Genomic DNA, 11,322 nt, shown 5'->3' with positions numbered 1-11,322 from the left:
CACCAATGGATAATTTAGAGTCACCAATTCAGCTGCATGTCTTTGGATTGTGGGAGGAAGTACCTAGAGTGAACCCACGCAGACAGACAAAACAGAAAGGACCTAGCTGGCACCACCATGACGTCCCATTTGCAGATTATAGATTCATAATATAGTGCCCAATAGATGGGTTTTATTTTGAAAACCGCACCAGGAAGTTGTAGTCTTTTATTTGCTCAATCCTTAGAGTTGTCATGCCCGCTGCGCTGTATGGATTAACGGTGCGGGAGAAGCGACCGGCGAGGAGGAGAGAGGATCAGCGGGACTGGACTGTCTTTATTCCGGTGTGAGTGACCGGACGACAGCTTTACCGGGACGTTACCTCATTTTTATTTTATTTTTATTTTTTGAAATTTCAATTTACTCTATTTTAATATTTTCTTATATCTTCTTGTTCAATCTACTCCAGACTGCAGAGGAGACGCACGGAGTCGACTTAACAGAGGGTGAGCGACGTAAACACAGACTGAGAGAGAGAGAGAGAGAGAGAGAGAGAGAGAGAGAGAAGCTGTGAAGTGAAAAATCCAAAAATCCGTTATTACAAAGGTTTAACGGTCTCCAACAAACCGACGAAGATACCGTGAATCTCCAGGAGTGTTTAACAACCACCAAACTCTGCCGAACCTGCGGGAATGTTTTATTGGAATAATTAGACTTTTCCGCCCTTTTATTACCTGGGATATTTTTTCTTCTCTTGTAGTAGAATTTACCCAATCTCACCTGCACGAGGACAAGCGACCGGTGGGAAAGGAGGAGGGGGCAACAAAAAAAAAGAAAAAAGAAAAAAGAAGAAGGAGGCACAAGAGGAGAAAAGGAGAAGAAATAAGCAATTGACCGGAGAGGAAAGAAAGGAGGAGGAGGAGGGTGGGGAGATCATTTCAATTTCTCTCGGATGGGATTCTTCTCTCACCCCGCTGATGGAGGGATGAAACCGGGAGAAAGAGACGGGGGAGAGAGAGAAAGAGAGAGGAGGGAGAAGAGGAGGATGTAGTCGTCGGGCGCTGTGAGAATGCAAAACGGACGCACCCCTCTGGAAGACAGGATTGAACTATAAACCCGTACGGAATTTACAGCCACCCAAAGGATATCACGCATACTTACCTCGGCACGCACATATATGGGGCATATTCTCTTATCTGGAACATATTTGTGTGGAGTTACAACCACTATCCTTCTAATTATGGGATTTGGGAAGATAATTGCGCCCTGACGCACGGTGAACGAAGGCACTGTAACATCCGGAAAGAGGTAAAGTTTAAACTCCTTTATTTCTTTTTAGACGTGCATAATGACGGGTTGGGGTAATGATGACCCCCCCTCTTCCACTCCATCCTCCCCAGCCCCTGTCTATCCACGTCCCTCTTTCTCCTAAGTCTTTCTTTCTGACTGCGTCTGTTTTATTGTTTGTTTGTTTTTTTGTTATTTATTTATTTTTTCGAGGGGTAAAAAAGGGGGGGGGGCTTGGGTAGTTATTTCAAGGTTTCAATGCATAGACATTTGGTCTGAATGCTGGAATCGGGCGGGTAGGGGTGTGGGGAGGGTGGAGGGGGGGTGTATTTGGATATCGTTGCTGGGTGGGTGTGCAGAGAGAGAGAGGGGGGGGGGAAAATCTGCTCTGACAACATTGCAAGGTCAAAATTGAGCCCGGTATAAGTTATAGAAGCTCTCTCTCTCTCTCTCTCTCTCTCTCTCTCTCTCTCTCTCTTTCTGTACGTGAGATCCGAGACGGTGGTCGGAGGATAGATCCAGACATAGGCTAGTTTCAGTAGTCTAAATTTCAGCAGCTCTGCACCCATCAGAACAAACGTCAGTATGTGTGTGTGTGTGTGTGTGTGTGTGTGCGTGTGTAACGCGTACACGGAAGCGCGTGTTAGTGCCGCGCAAAGAGAGAGAGAGAGAGAGAGAGAGAGAGAGAGAACTTGTGCCTTGCGCGCCGAGCCACTTTAAATGGTCATGAAGGCTACAGGATCATTTTAGCAGCCTTTTTGAAGGTGGCGAGTTATTAAGGTGCACACGCACAACACGCACAAAACACTGCGCCGCGGCCCGCTGTTTTTGTTACACACTGCACCTCTACCCAGAGAGAGAGAGAGAGAGAGAGAGAGAGAGAGAGATGATGTTACACACTTCACCTATGCGACTGTCAGCTCTATAACAAAATATAACATGCATCTGTTATTTGTGTGTGTGCGTGCGTGCGTAACTGAACCCCAGTCCTACACCTTGTTGGCAGAAAGCTAGATGATGATGGAGTTTTCGCATTTCATGTGTTCCTATGTGTTCCTGTGTGTGTGTGTGTGTGTGTGTGTGTGTGTGCGTGTGCGTGCGTGCGTGCGTGTCTCGGTATGGATACAGGATATATGACACCGGTGAATGGAACAGGGTCCAGTGCAGTTCTGTTGAACACCACCACAAAAATTGGAGCTGTCCAGTTTGTTTCAGTCACTGTTAGTCTACACTGACTTTGAAAGTGTGGATGTAGATGAATGAATAATGCTTTGCATACTCACATATTATAGTTAAACACAGTCAGGGATCATTGTTTGTGGCATTTATTTAAAAAGAATTAAGGGCTTTATTTGTATGTTTGTACTTTTTCTCTTGTCTTTGTGGTAGTGGAAGGTATTCTGAGCTGCCCTTGCAGCACCATAACCATGGTTGTTGAAAACACCCTGTTGAGTTTGGTTTCTGTGAAGGCATGTGCTCAAAGCATGCATTTTTAAAAGAAATTGTAGAACATAAAAGCCACTTAAAAAGCTTAAAATAGATCATATTGTACTATATGTTGTCCTTTATATATATATATGAATTGATTGTCTCCGCCCGTTTCGGTTTGTATGGTCAAACATCTGAAATGGGTTCTTGCTTCATATATTCAATATTGAATGGATGCAAGGTTTTATATTGCCTCCACCCCACAGAATGAAACTCGAGCTGAGACAAAATGGAAGTCTTTCAGATACATATAAAAATGTCCTATTGATTCTTTGTTTCATGAATTTGTATTCTGGGTTTTGAATTCTGCTTGATGTGTTCTTTATGAGGGGGGTAATACATCAAATGTAGCAAGACACCTATGAGGCTTGTCCCAGTAAATAAAATAAACTGTGTTTTTTATGCTATATGCTGTAAGGTAGTCTGTCTGTGTGTGATGTGGCTGACTCTGAGTTTGGTTTTCATGTAAAGTGACTTGAGAACGTATGTAGTAAGAATTGTATGCTTTATTGTAGTGTTCTATCGAAGCTAATACCACCTTAAAAAACACAGTTTTCTGAGCACAGAAAGCAACAGCATCTACTTTTATACCACTTGACGTCAAAGTGTCTTCTGTTGACCCAGGTCTGGGTTCTCAGAAAATGTCCAGTCAGTCAGTTGAAATGATCTCAATTTACAGTTTACCATTTCAATCAAACCTTGTTTTTCCAATGAGGGTCTGATAGTCTCTAGTTTAGGACTGTAACAAGTCATGACACATCTTTTTCTTTCCTGTGGTTCTATCTTTTCCCGGATTGGAGTTTCATCGGTTTGTACCGGTACAGTAGCTCACATTGATTGATCAAGGCAATAAATTTATGCACACGAGCCACTCATGCTGGTGCTAATGGCCCGTGGATATGGAGGCATTATGCAAATGCATCCCTGGCTCTAGAAAAGGAGTGTGGGTGACTGAGCGAGCGAGATGAACTGGTGATTTCCAGTCCATTTTAGTTGTGTTTAACCTCCTATTTACGTCTAAAAGGAGTGTTTTGCCATGCCATTAGGTTCAGGATGAATGGTGATGCATTTGTGTGACAGATTGTGTTTTTTTATTTACTTTTCACTGGGAAATGTAAGATGGTGAAAAACGATGTTTTACTCTGAAGATACTCCTGACTTCCACTTAGTTTTTGAGGTTTAATATGCTGGAGTGGCATTCGTGCCAAATTACTAGTTTACAGAACTTAAAGATAAACATCTGATCCACAGTATGATATTGAAAGATCACTTCGTATTCTATAATGGTGTGTATAGTGAAGGCTGAAGGTTGTTTTCCCCTCTCTCTGTCAATTATTTTCCCTCATTCAACTGCACAATGCTGAAAATAAATAAATAAATATAATAATATGTGTTGCCTCTTATCAGGCTGTAGTAAAGAGGGTGTAAGGACTGTTCTTTATTCTTTATAAGGGCAGGAGTGGATTTTTATTATACCGTCTTTCTACTTGCCCTCTGTTTATCTTTCTGCAAGTCCCCCTCTGTCTCTCCTCACACTGTTTAGTTATCTGACAGAGGGCTGCAGGATCCTGTGGAGTGTGTGGTGGAGCTCTAATTCAATTTATTCTACTGCTCAGAGACAGACAGAGAGAGAGAGAGAGAGAGAGAGAGAGAGAGGGAGGAAGCAGTGAGAATAGAGAGTGAGAGTGAGAAGAGGGATGGAGACCACAGATGTTAGGGAACATTTCCTATTAGCAGCAGAGAGGCAAGGCTGGCCTTATAGGAAGCTGGCCTGACACTGTGACATCTGGATTGATTCTGCGGGTGACTGAAATTATGTGAGTGTGTATGTGTGTGTGTGTGTGTGTGTGTGTGTGTGTGTGTAGTCATTTGCAACTAAAACAATATGTCCTTAAAACTCTACCAGTGAGTCTGAAAGGAGAAAACAAAGACAAACCTCTTTTCTTTCTCCATTACTCACCCAACCACCCACTAAAACACGAATGATTGACAATGTGGACTGAACCTTTAACATGACGCCGCCCAGAAAAATGTCCAGGGCTCAATTCCGAGAAACAGAGAATCTCAGAGGAATGTGATATGTTATGTTATTTTGGTTTGCTAGCTCATTAGTCACTGCCTATATTGATACTGACCTCACCATTCCTGTTCAGCATTTTTGAAAAGATATTCCATGAAAAAAAACAATTCTTATACAACTAGAAGTGCCAGTTTGACACTTTCCAGTGTCACAAATGGTAGTTAACATACAATGATATGGAAAATTTCATCTCAGACTTTGATTTACCATTTATGCCATTGTGGCTCTCTCCTTTCAGTATTCTGCTGGCAATGGACCACATTGTGGCTCTCTCCTTTCAGTATTCTGCTGGCAATGGACCAGTAATTTTTGCAATAAAGTGTCACAATGTACATTGATTTGCCAAGTATTTTGTTTGCTTCATTATTCAAAAACAGGTTATTTTATGCATAAATAATTTCTCCATTAACTAGCGAAATTTATATACTATAATGATATAATATATATATATATATAATAATATATATATATATATATATATATATAATATACATATATAATATATGGACCTTATTTTTTTACAGTTAAAATAGCAATTTCCACATCAGCATCTCATGTAATCAGCTATGGAGTACCTCAGGGTTAAATCTTGGGTCCTCATTGTTACGACCAGATATAAGGGTATGAAAGAAGTAACATAAAACCAGATTTTAAGGTTAATAAACAAAAGTATTTTATTGAATGAAAGTTCAAATTGTTTTAACTAAAGGAGGTGAGACAAAAGGGAACAAAGAGCGAGCGAGTGCTGCTTAAAAGAACAAACAAATATAACAAAAAGAGAACTCTAACCAGAGCCTATAATATCTAACTAGAAAACTAAAACGAGAAAGAAAAACCTCACTAAGTCTAACACTAGATAACAAAATACACATCAAAACAGCACCGCTGAACTAATGGGTGTAACAGAAATATACTCTAGTGTTATCAGTAAATATATATCTAAACTAATCCCTGCCCAGTCCCAACAATTCAATACACCAACCTCCACAGCTTTCAAAAACAAACAAACGAGTATCATCTGATAGGAATAAACGAGGCGAGCTCACAAACACCACACAAACAACAAGTCAAGCTGCCACGATGCTCAGGCGGCCCTGGTTTAAATGCCCGTGATGCTGCGTTGCTAGGCTCTCTTATTGGCGGCGCGGAAAGGATGCCGCACCAATCCCGGCCCTGCACAGCTCACAAACATGCTGTCCCCACCTCCTCCAGGTGGCGCCAACCAGGAACCGGCAATCGCATACCTGTGTTTTCATTTTTAACACAGCCACTTTTAGTTAGCCTCACCTGACTAACCCGGTACTTCGGAAAACTCTCTTAGTTGATTCACAGCCACCTTAGTTTCTCCTTCACACAAGGAAGGAGAGGCCGCAATTCACAACTACACCACTAGACACCACTAAAGACTACACACTGGTCCATTAACTCTCCACATAGCAAAATAACAAGTTAGCTCATATAACAATAAACAGTAGCAGTGTTTTACAAATTGTGTGTTTTTGGACTCTTTGGACTTCACATTGCATTTATATACTAAATCCAGAAATGTTTTTGCCATTCACATTCATATCCCAAACACTGTTATGTCTGTTATTTTCATGCTTGAAATAACATGATGATGTAAATGACAGTAAGATTTTGCTTTGTTGATATACACTAAGTAGTGCTGCTGAATTGTATTGGCAGCATCGATAAATTACTGGAACTCTAAATAAATATGCTGTTTTTGCCAAGGCAGGATTAGTCTTTGGCTGGCTGGTAGCTCTAGTTAAGTTCCTGCTTAAAATTCATTTTAAAGTTGTTAATAACATTAGAATAGGTTTGTATGTTGTTGTTGTTTTTAAGGTTTGTGTGGCATTCTTATGGAAATTCAACTGCAGCAGCAATAATTCGTCTTTGTAAAGGTTATATGGTAAATACATATGTGTTATGTGTTTTCATATTCATTAAACTGTTCTTTCTTTTTTTTCTTTCTTTCTTTCTTTCTTTCCTTCTTTCTTTCTGTCTTATCTAAGTTAAATGATTCTTGTCACCCACATCTCCCCCTTTCTCTGCACACCTGCTGCTTCATCATCGCCTGTGACATGTCTGACCCTACATTCTGCTTTAGGAAGCCAGCAAGGAAGACATTTGTGTGTGTGTGTGTGTTTGTGTGTTTGTATGGTGTGGTTTGAGCGTGAGGAGTGGGTGACATGACAGATGTGAGACGCACTGGGTGATAATGAGCTGTGTTCGGGACAGATTAACTGTGGGTGAACGTCACACAATACACGCAGACTTCTGGATCATATCCCACAATCCCACTGCATCTGTCTGCCTGTCTGTCTGCCTGTCTATAAATTATGGTAATTGAGAAGCATAAATAAAACAGTGTCAACTTCTGTCTCATAAACAAGAAATAAAGGAAGAACTTATCTACAGCATTTTAAATCAGTGCTTTCCAACCATAGCTTGTCAACCCTTCAAACAAAGCTACAAGTGTAGCTACTTGTGATCCCTCTTCACAGGCAGCATATTACAGATCATAACAAGGTTAACCTTTCATTTTTTGTATTTTTAGACATCCAAAGAGATAAAATGGCCAAGTCACTAGTGGGAAAAACCTTTGAGGAATGTCCAAAAAACTGCATTTGTCTTTACAATCAACAGTTCTAGATTAAATACAGGAAAATTCAAAAACAAAAACACTTTACATTCATTTTTCATTTTTCTCAGAACTGACAGGTGATTTTAACGCAGTCTAATAATCCCAGTATGTGGAGAGGCATGCTTGCTGCTATGAGGATTGGCTCTCTCTGCACTCAGTAGGCTGACTGAGCTTGAATGATTTCAAAGGGTGTTACATCATGTCATAGGCAATTTCACTTCCACTTGCTCTGCTGTAGGTTAAAGAGCAGCTTTTATGGTCGGGTTGATGTTTATCTGTCTCAGTGCAAGGAGACAGAGAACACTGAGAGGAAATTCTGAAATTTTAATTTGTGATGCAAGCCTATACAGAGCCTGGTTTAGCTGTCATCACAGCACTAATTATAAATATTGCAACATAGTTTTCGCCACATGATTCCACAGCCAGACATGACACTCAATCTACAAAAGTGGCCCACACTCCATGAAACAGTGCTTTAGATGACCAAATCTAACAGTACAGTCGCCTTTTGAAAAAAATCCCAAGGGTGAGATGTGTGAAACATCAGTGCCAGGGAAGCGTTTTATATACTGTGAGAGATGCTTTGTAGTATTTCCATTTGAAATTATTGTGACATTCCCATCGGAGACAGCCATAGCAGGATCAGACTGGTGGACAAACTTACAAACAATCTATCCTCTTGCACATTGAGGTAAACATTATCTGAACTATAATACAGTGAGTTTAGTGTTATCTGCATTTCGTGTCCTCCCAGTTAGCGTTCACTGTATACATCCTTGCTGTTCTCTGCCTATAGAACAGCTGACAGACTTGCTGAGATTGTGCAACTTGAGATGCCTGTGAGCCCTCAACCTCTGATAGCAAAGCATGCTGACAAATGTGTGTGGTCTGTGTTTTCTGCAGAGCTGCATTTGTATGTTGTGCCAAACCAAAATGTTATGCTCATCATGCATTATATGGTGTCAGTTTATTGTCTTGCACAAAAATAAAAGATTTTTATCTTTCAACAAGTATGTGATGTAAACACAGATCAGGGTTATACATTGTTTTCTAAGAGCTCAGGATTACACGTTGTGTTGAACACTGTTTGATTCTACATATGTTGAATAAAGTCTTATCTGCAAAAATGTTATTGCTCTGTTTAAACCCATGGAAAAAGATCAGCCAGCAGGAGACCAAACAAGAAAAATAAAAAATGAAAAATACTTGGCATGAAACATAAGCACCGCTCTCCACTGCCAAAGACTGGAGAGCTCTTACACACAATGTGAAACTATAGAATCGTTTAAAATGCTTAATTACTCTATAGTCCATTCTCCCTTCAGTCTCATTCCTTTCCACCATGGTAGACTAAAATCCAGTTATAAAAGCATCAGCTACATACAATTATCGCATATGGAGACAATAGTACACATTATACAACACTGCATTGGTGGGCCAAATCTAGGTGTGAGTTTGTATGTGTGCCGCCTATGTGTGTGTTGTCTCTCTTTAGAAACTACTCCCCTAGGCCATTGCCATAAATAACAGTGCATTCTCAGCTTGTCAGGTTAAATAAGGAATAAAAACAATAAAATAAAATAAAAACTCTCTTGCCTTCTTAAGACTTGCAGCTGTGGTTGTAATAGTTGGAGCCTTAAGGAAATAAAATATGTGTTATATCTCATATTGGATCTTTTAAGTTATCAGTCAGATTCACTTCATTCATTATACTTGTATTATTATGTATTTAGCATAAGTTTAGATATGGGATGGTACAACAGCAGAGAAAAAGCATATAGATTGGAAGAGGACAAATACAGTGAAGATAACATTTGTAGCTAAATATCGAGAGAAGATGCTGTAAATGTTACAAAGTGAGATAAAAAAAATCAATTTTGGCTATAAAAAACAAAAAACAAACAAAAAAAAAAACTGTATGTAAGTGTTCTGGGGTGTTCACACTCATACTAAATGACCCCAGTAAAGACCCTAGCACATGAGGGCTAAAGTTTCTAGATTTAGACAGTTCAACTGTTCATCAGATGTGGTTGTAAACACCCTGAAATTAAAGCTGTTGTGTAGAATAAGTAGTTATGTTTTAGCAAAAAGACCAACAGATTTTACCAACTAAGTGTCATGGGACAGCTCAATGTAGAAGAGTAAATCGGGCAGCACCATGGACAGCTACAGCATGCACTGAGTAAATCGGGCAGCACCATGGACAGCTACAGCATGCACTACAACTTGAAGGAGACATTTCAGGACGTTGGATAGCTACAATATGCAGTACAGCTTGAAACAGACTTTTCAGGACCATGGACAGTTACAATATACATTTCAGGACCATGGACAGTTACAATAGACATTTCAGGATCATGGACAGTTACAATAGACTTTTCAGGACCATGGACAGTTACAATAGACAGTTCAGGACCATGGACAGTGACGATTAACAGCCATAATGTGTGAACAATGTCGACAATGCCCTTCTACCTGCTTCTAACTTCAGTCCCAACACCAAACATTGTATAGTTTTGTATTAGTTAAATAACAAGATGCTCCATATAACTGCAGGGTTTGTAAAGTATCATGGACATGTCAAGATACATGGGTCTCTGGCAGTGTGTTTTATGAAATTCTGTGTAAACGTCCATAAAAACATGTATCCTTGTTTTATGCACCCGTTTATCCTCAGTTATGGGTCCATCAATATCACCATGTATAGCACTGTCTCACTAAGGCCGTTCACTTTATAGGCTATTTTATGGATTTGTGGACATATTCCTTAGTTTGGAACTAACAGATCTGAAAACAGGGGGAAATATGAGAGAACATATTACATATTGTTAATAGTTATCAGTAACAACAACAACAACAACAACATAGCCACTGGTAATGATGATTATTTATTCCAATTGCTTCAATTCTGTGACCTTCTAATCACCAGGATTGAGCGGGTCATCAGTGATGAATGGTGTCGTGTTTTTGGAACAGTAGGCGGACTGAAAACTGAAAAGATTAAATGGTGCATTTAATTAAGAGGCTTGGGATCAGGAAGTCAGAGATCAGTCTTGGCCCATGCCAGCATAGCTACATTTAGCCTAGCTTGTTAGCGCATGCCATCTGTTCACACAGAGATTAACGCTACACTGCAGGCACTAGCTATTGGTACATGTTCAGCACTGTATAGACTGCTATTCACTCTCAATCCTTTGTCTTTGTGTCCAGTTATCCAAACTGAGGAGATTGCATTAATGTATGTCTCATTAAACTTACTAAACTATTTGTCATCCATGCTGTCATGATGGCATACTAGCAGCTACGATAGTATAGAAGACAAATGTATTTACATGAAAGAAGGAAAAAATAAATAAATCACCATGAAACATAACGGATTAGGGTCTTTGATTTGCGTGTACACATATTGATCATTATATTGATAACTCAAATAAAGATGTAATAGGTATATTAGTCGGCCTATATCTTTTTTCTTTGGTGCCTTGGTGGAATTATTAACAAAATAATAAAGCTTTATTTTCACACCTTTTATGAACTCAAAGTTCCACATCACCTCTCATACTGTTTTATGGTGTCTTTTATTTAAAATCAAATCTACTACTCACTCGCTAGTTAAGGTTTGGTTTTTGCTTTAAAAGCAGGGTAAACAAATCACTGCATCCCACTTATCTAGTCTTTACACCAGATACTATAAAAAGCAGCCAGCTAATCCGAGCTGCTGGCAGTATATTCATGTTTTATTCTTTTCTGGCACTAACTTGAGCTCAGCAAGCTGCTACTCACCAACAACCACTCCAAAATCTGATGACTTAATATATTTGGCTGAAGGATATTGACACTG

At 39.7% G+C, this 11,322-nt stretch overlaps 1 protein-coding gene across 3 annotated transcripts in view; it reads left to right on the top strand.

The window, feature by feature from the left end:
* The first annotated feature begins 267 nt into the window (after window positions 1-267).
* The window catches only part of lrfn5a (leucine rich repeat and fibronectin type III domain containing 5a), a 115,045-nt gene continuing 103,990 nt past the window's right edge, over window positions 268-11,322 (top strand). For 2 of the 3 annotated variants that reach the window (XM_019273033.2, XM_027275185.1), the window contains exon 1: window positions 268-1,287. The gene's annotated coding sequence lies outside the window, so the exon portion shown is untranslated. The remainder of the gene's footprint in view (window positions 1,288-11,322) is intronic. The other variant, XM_027275186.1, reaches the window with a different exon arrangement.

The sequence above is a fragment of the Larimichthys crocea genome, chromosome XXIV (genome assembly GCF_000972845.2).
Source record: "Larimichthys crocea isolate SSNF chromosome XXIV, L_crocea_2.0, whole genome shotgun sequence".
Classification (NCBI taxonomy): Eukaryota; Metazoa; Chordata; class Actinopteri; family Sciaenidae; genus Larimichthys; species Larimichthys crocea.
Note: the sequence above shows the minus strand (reverse complement) of the source record. Positions and strands in the feature narration are given on the sequence as shown.